The sequence below is a fragment of the Egretta garzetta genome, unplaced genomic scaffold (assembly GCF_000687185.1).
Source record: "Egretta garzetta isolate BGI_Z169 unplaced genomic scaffold, ASM68718v1 scaffold410, whole genome shotgun sequence".
Classification (NCBI taxonomy): Eukaryota; Metazoa; Chordata; class Aves; order Pelecaniformes; family Ardeidae; genus Egretta; species Egretta garzetta.
In genome coordinates, this window is record NW_009258276.1 from 74400 (window position 1) to 82134 (window position 7735).

The window sequence follows — 7735 nt, forward strand, 5'->3', positions numbered from 1 at the left end:
CGGCGGGCGGGAGGGCCCTGAGGAGCCGGCGGGTCCGGCAGAGGGACCCAGCCTGGCCTGCGCCGGACCCGGCGCCTCAGCCGGGTGGGCTGCGGGCTCAATCGCGTTTTTCTGTAGAAAAAAAAAAAAGCCCGTTTTAAAAACCATCCCAGCCTGCTGCTGGGCCACGGCTTTCCCGCCTGCACACCGCCACGTACCACCCTGGTGGTTTTGGGGTAGGCGAAGCCATATTGCTGAGCTAATCTGAGGTTTGGTTTTTTGTTTTTTTTTTTAAAAAAAAAAAGATCAAAATAACACGTTGGGAGGCTGGCGGGGTGTGCGAGAAGCCATCTGTTTGTAGCTGTAAATCTTTGCCCGCTCCCGGCCAGGGCCTTCCCGCCTGCACACCGCCACGTACCACCCTGGTGGTTTTGGGGTAGGCGAAGCCATATTGCTGAGCTAATCTGAGGTTTGGTTTTTTGTTTTTTTTTTTAAAAAAAAAAAGATCAAAATAACACGTTGGGAGGCTGGCGGGGTGTGCGAGAAGCCATCTGTTTGTAGCTGTAAATCTTTGCCCGCTCCCGGCCAGGGCCAGCGGCTGGAAGCAGCTGCGGCTCCTGCGCTGGAGCTCCTCTGAAAGGCAGCCTGGTCTCGCGCCAAGGGCACGGGTGTCCCTTCCACGCCTAAGAACACCGTGGTAAGATCATTAGCAAACTGACCGCCTGCCTTCTGCCCTGAACACGCTCCACAAAGCCTCTCCTTTCCGCTACCGCCCGCTGCTATCGATGAACCGAACTCAGCTGTAGCACCCCCCTAATTTCCCTTCCTGGTCTACGGAAGCGAATGATTTCTTCTGTTATTGTACTGGGGCTCACAGCCGGCTATTAGGGTCGCAGCTGTGTTCTGGGGGAAGGTGTTCACGTTCGAAGGCTGGCCCTGGCCCCAAGCAGCCCAGGGTTTCAGTGGGAACCTGAAATATTAAGGAGGAGGATTTAAAATACAGAGGGAAAAGGAGATGAGGGAAATAATAAAAATGGGTATAAATTGGTGTTTTGTAGGAGGGAGTCTTAAGATGGGACTTGACGTCTGATGCACTGAAGCTGTCAAATTTAAGGTGTTTTCCCCAAACCTAAAGAATGACATGGAAAATACAATGAGAACAGGTACTGGGAGAGGAGTTAACAGAAGCTGGTTAAGAGCAGCCTGGAAAGCAAAATATTTTCGGTAATATTCCTTCATTAAGGATCTTATGTGTTTATTATGCACTCTTTGCTAAATATCTGGTGGATCAGAAATTCAGTAGACTTTTGTATTAGAGTAATCATAATTGTATTTTTGTCGGTGTAAAGTGCATGTAATTTGTTTCATTTCAGGACATCAGCCTACCATCTGTGCCTAGCAGCAACCTCTTCCATGGGTACGCCATTGTACTAAAAACGATACATTTTTTTGTCATTATATGAATATCCACTCCTGGGATTTTACAAGTTCCCTTGAAGCATGCAGTACCAGTCCCTGTAGAAGGGGATGTGTCCTGCGTGCCCGCCAGCTCACAGCGCTCTGCGAATTTACTGATAGTCAGGCAAATACAGAAAATAAAGAAATAATTTCGTCTGATAGGTGGAATGAAACACAGCTACCAATTTTTTCTATTTACAAATAGAATAAAGCAATAGTAGATGAGTTCTTAGGAAGTGGTGACCGTATTATACCCGTCTGAAGGTGCAAGAATATGGAAAGCATGGTATGGAAAACAAATGCTAACTGGCGTGCATTGACTGCAGAGCCATTGGCATGCACGTCAGGTCAGCTCGAGATCGACTGTCCACTCTGCGGAGTCATGCTCCAGTTGTCGCTTCTGCAGTGCCCCTGCGTTTTTTGGGGATCTTTGCTACCACGCACACACTCTCGCAGCATGTTGTGGGGAAAATAACGCCTCTGCTTTTCACGTGAATGTCATCTTAGCCCGTAGACTCAGTCACTCTGAGGTGTGGATGCTCTGGATTTCTGTCGTTGGCCTCCTGTAGGTACGAAACATGGATCCGAGCCAAATGATGACTTATGCCAGTTGCTGAGATTAATGTAAGTTTTGCTGCAGAGCCGTGAAGGTGTTTTGGCTGGGGCTTGCTGCTCCGCGAAGACAGGGGAGGGCCTTGCCAGCGCAGGCAGACATGTGGAGGCAGCTGACATGGACTGTAACAGCAGTGGAATTCCCTTGTGCTAATCAGCAGTTTTGGAGCAGGGCCACAGGCACCGAGACCTGGGACTGTGCCACCTGATGGGCCTGGTATAACCCACAGTGACCCAGAATCTCTGCAGGAGGAAGATCGCTTCCAGGTACCTCACAGGAAGGTAGATTTAGATGAGCCACCAAGAAATTTCATAATGGTAGGATGCAATAGTACTGGAAGAGCTTTGGGACTCTGGAGTCTCCCCTGTTGGAGGTTTTAAGAACAGGTTGGACAAAATACCGCTTAGGAATGCTGTAGGTAGAGTTGCTCCTGCCTCAGGGAGAGGGACGGATGACATGACGTCTTGGGGTCCCATCCAGCTGCATATTTTCAAGGCCACATGTTGCTAATTGGTTTGGAATGGGCAGATCAAACCACGGGCTCGTGAAAGTGCATGTTCATGAGTCAATGGCTGCTGAATGTGCTGGGAATGTGCCTGGCACACATGCTTATTTTTTCCCATCCCTCTCAAAGTGCTCTTAGTTATGTGAAGGGTGCACACAGGACCAAAGCCTCTTGACGGGGAACAGCATGGGCATTCGTTTGGGATGTACCAGAATGGTCCCCCAGAGAGGCAACGTTTCCCAGTATGAACAAACCGACGGGGAACAGCATGGACATTCATTTGGGATGTACCAGAATGGTCGCCCAGAGAGGCAACGTTTCCCAGTATGAACAAACTAACTCTTTCTCTTTGAAAAACCGAGCATCAGGTCAACTCTCCCCAGGTTCTCATAGAGATCCAGACTGCGCTGTGTCATAGACCCATAATCCTATGTAAAAAGGGTTGGGAACAGACTAATTGCGAGTACAAATGTACATTTGGCCAGCAGAAGAGTAGGGAGCCTGGCTCGCGCAGCCATGGGAATGCCAGGGGCTGGTTAGGACATGCTGTATCCAGTATTTAGGCAAAGACGGGGGAGGAATGATGAACAGTGTGGAAAGGGAGCTCTGGTGACGGGCCAGGCCCGGAAAGGTTTACCTGTCCACATCCTAGGTCTGGGAAGAGAAAATGTGGAAGGCATAATATGAGGACAATGTTACCGAGTTACCAGCTGGATGTGTCAGCTCAGATGCTGTGAGGCCGTGGGAGAGAGGTCAGATGACTATGCACAGGCTGTTTCAGCAGATCACCTTGTCTTTGGTTGGTAACTTCTGGGACAGACCAAGGAAACAGATGAGTAATGAGGAAGGATTGCCTAGGAAAAGATGCACAGGAAGGCATAAGGGGAAGGGGAGTGCCTGGGTCAATTAGCTGGTGCTGCTTTATGAAACGGGTTGGTTATTACCAGCGGTGCAAGTGGCTTTTGAGCTTTGGCCAACAGCCTTGAACAGGTCTGGCCTGAAAGTGCCACCAGCCTTGGGTCACAGATTTTGTGTGGTTTTTCGTGCCACGGTAGGGTGCATGCACAAGTAAGAGCCCTCCTGAAGAGCCCTAGCTCCAGTAAAAACTGCGGGAGCTCTGCAGGAGCGTGGCTGTGTTATGACCAGAACATTTGCAAGTGTGAAAAAGTAGTATTGACTTTTAGGGACCACAAAGAGAGATTATGTTTTTGTAAGGGGATGTATTTAGCACATCTCATAGACCAGGTCAATCCAACACATTGCTCCTCTTTGCTAAGCCAATGTGGGCAGGAGGGAGATTTCTCCAAAAAGTGTTTCGGAGACAGAGGTGTAGCTTTGGGATTTCCTGAACACACCAACTCTCGCTTATTTTATGACAACAGGCATTACAACAGACAAGAATTTGTTAACTTCCTGGGTTTATTGGGAAGGCTGATCTCTGGCATGCCAGAGATGAAGGAGCTGCACGTGGTCGTGCAGCGGAAGACACGTTCCTGGCAGCAATTTTCTTCAGGGTCTGCTTGCCACAAAACGTCCTAGCTGCCTCGGAGTTAAAACATCTGCTGCCTGTTGGCATTTCTTGGTTGCCTGTGCTTGCAAGTGAAGGAAGAGGTGGAATCCCAGCCGCCGGGCATCTTGTATCCTCAGGGAGAAAAAGTGGATGGGTCTTTTTTCCTTCATACAGAGTTTTTATTCTCATCTTAAGCCCGTGGAAGAGAAAAGTAACTGATTCCCCCACTACACTGTAAACAAAACACCCTGATGATTTAGCAGAACTATGCAGTTTTTAAATGTTCCCCCGTGCAGACTGAAGGGGAAGACTACAGACACGGCTGCTTGGCCTTTTCCTTCTCTCCCTCTTTTTCAGATTAAAAAGATTGCATCCATTGCTTTCCTTTAATGTGAGTCTTTGCAACAGTAATTGTTCAGTAATGTGCAATAAACCAGATTTGCACGGCTCATAAAGAGCCGGGCTGGTTTTCATTACTCTAGGGAGAATGTTGATAGTACAGTGAGTTTGTTATAAGGAGCCTTGATTGGGCTCTGGCTGCCACAGCTTCTCTGGAGCCAGGTTAGACCAAAGCTGAGGCTGAGTTTTGGGAGGATTCCTGTGATGAAGAGCTCTGTTATAGTGCATGTAGTCACCAAAATCTATACAGGTGGAATCATTCTGGAGAGGTGCTGCTGGTGGGATAGTGGGTTCCTGCAGTATCCCCCCAGAGCCTGTCAGGGCTCTGCAAATACAGATTCCCGGTCTTTCATCTGAACATCCCCTTTCTTCCATTTAGATCCTTACTCCTAGTTCTCCACCTTCGTGGACGCTCCTCAGATATTTTCAGCTTATTTTCACTCCTCCTGTTCAAATATGGTTTGGTCAAGTTCTGCATATGCTGATCTGGCCATTTTTCTGCACAGAGTATGACAAGCATCTAAAGTTGTCTGGTGCTACAGCGCAACGTGGGACAGAATGAGGAGGCTGAAGATAATACGTGATTAGCTTTGCTAATCCAGAGAGAAGGAGGCATTTTCCCATACAATTCCAGTTCTCCAGGCTGCTTCTTATTTAACATATTTGGTCTCTTTCCCAGATTGCCAGTAGCTCTGTGAAAAAGACATATCCAGAGCTTTTTTTCTCTATTTCAGGTTCAGCATCACGAGAGCCATCTCAAGACCAGAGCTCCCTGTCGGGCCTCACTGGGCTGTGATGCTATAACTCTTAACTGCAGCGCTTACCCTTTTTTGGCGTCGCCACCCAGAGCTAGCTCACACTCCTAATTGCACCAGTGCAAAACCTTAGTATGGAAAGCAATCGAACAATTAACGTCGAGATTTGTTTTCTTGGACCGTTCTGTTTTGGATACTCACCTGGACCAGCAGTGCTCGGGGGCAGCCTCCAGCCTCAAACAATTTCCCTTGGGAACATGGAGGGTTACAGCAGAAAGGGCATCTGTGCCACGGGCCCCAGAGACCTCAGTTCTCTCATTGGCAGGGAGAAAGGTTGCGTGGCATGAAGACCTAGAAGGTACCCGAGACTGGGCCCAAGACCCTTGTTTTAGTGTATGATTATACAACAAAACAGGGTCTGAACGTGCAGCAACACCAGTGATACATGATGTGTCTTGGGGACAGCAGCTTTACTTGTGGTTCCTCTTCCACAGCAGCCAGTAACCAAAAGCTGTCTGGATTTTGAGCTTGCCCCGCAGCAGCTGGCCTCTTCACTGTTTCTCATAACTACTGATTAATTGTTTCTCTTCTGCCAGTACCCAGAGTATTTAGAAATAAAAGACGGCAGTGCTGGATGAGTGCCATTCCCTCATCTCTGTGAAACAGCAGTAACAGCAACAACTACAGAGGCAGAATGGCACGTAAGAGCCCACTTAGGCTATTATGTATAGCTTTTCAGTGCCCATTGCAATGTTCCTTGCAGCTAAGCACCAAACTACAGTAGATTTTACAGCAAAAACAGTTAGTGGGGAGACAAAGATGAGACTGTCAAAAAGGCAGAAATGAGCTGGGAACATGTTGGCAGGAAGGCTTTCCTCTCCCATCCCCACATCTTGCCTGAAGCTTATTTTCAGACACACTGGTGGAGATTTTGGGGCTTAATTGTTTCTTAGGACAGGGGTAGCCTGACTCGACTATCTAATTTCTGTGCTGAGGTCTGTCCTGTACCAGCACCGCGCTGCTGGGACACCTGATAATCCCAGTCCTTGATTGTGGGACAGAGCTGGCAGGGGTGGCTGTGGCCAGCACTAGCTCTGACGAGCCTGGGAGCCCAGCCCCAGGGGGACACCTCCTTAGAGCAGCTGCCATCTTCTTAACGCAGACTGTAGCAGACAGCGCTTCCAAATAATGTGCTGCTGAAACGCCTTTTGTACAGGGCTGCGAATCCGCTCACTGTGAGATACTTCTTCAGGTCCAATCTGCTTTTCTTAGGGAAATAAATTCCCCAAGCAGTCACTGAAGACTGATTACGCCGAGTTGGATATTTATGATTTGGTTTTCTTAGTTACTCAAGGCAATTTCACCTAAACTGCGTAACAGGCAAGGCGATTTTCCCCTGGCTGGGTTAGCTGTCTGAACACAATTACACTTGGCTATTATTAGCAAGAGCGAGCAGGGCTGAGTTTACAACTGTGCAGGAGTGATAAGCTCAAGATGACTGCACTTCCCCCCCGAGGAACTGTCTAGCTCTGCTCCAGTCCTCCGCCTCAGACACCACTGTCCTGAAGTCAGGAGGTATTTTTGTTGCATGAGCAGGGATGCCCAAAAGGCACAGGCTGGGTGGTTTCCTTGTAACGGAAGATTAGACAGACAGAATATCTCCCACAAGTTTACGCTCATCATCCAAATCACGAGAGTCACAGAAGTTGTCATGTTTTTTATACTCATTTTTATGGCCTTTAGCCGAAATTCCTTAGGCTCCCCTGCCGTGGCTGTATTGGTTTCCCTGGACTCATCACTTTGTTGAGAACTTAGATTTCTGTATCCACACTAAACCTGCATTTATTTTTTTTTTTCAGTAAAATTTTATATATCACAGAGGGTGGGATGGATCTCACTAAAGACGACACCCTAAGCTACTTTAAGCCTCTGCGTACGTTTAAGGAGAGAATCGCATCCTGAACTCTTAGAATATGAACTAAAGAGTCAAAACGACTAGTCCAGGCATTTAGATTTAGGGGAAAGTAATCCCATGAGCCCCAGTTTTATGACTCTCGTGTAGCAACATGTGAGAAGAAAAAACTGTACGTCGGAGGTGTTAATTGTCACCTTGTGCTGATGAAGCAGTAGCATTGTGAAGCACGGTGGAAAGCAACAAGAATAACAGGTTTAAAAAACGTCATGTAGGAATTAAAGTCTAAAAGCAGTGTGCTTTCTTACCCTAAAGAGCTGAAAGGAAGGAATTTTAAGAGAAAGGAGACATAACAAGCCTCACTTCATAAAAGATGATTGTAAAGACAGTGATGAACTGTGGATTATGACTACTGGTAAGGTCAGGACTAGCACAGCTCTGCCACGTGTAGGCATGGGAACAGCCCTGGATGCTGCCTGACAGCTGAACGACCCTGGGACATTTCAAGAGACACTGAGAAGTTCACCAGAGATACCCCCAGGAGGTTGCCAGTCTGAAATCTCACAAACTATTACAGCTACTTTGATCTCCTCTTCCAAGTAGG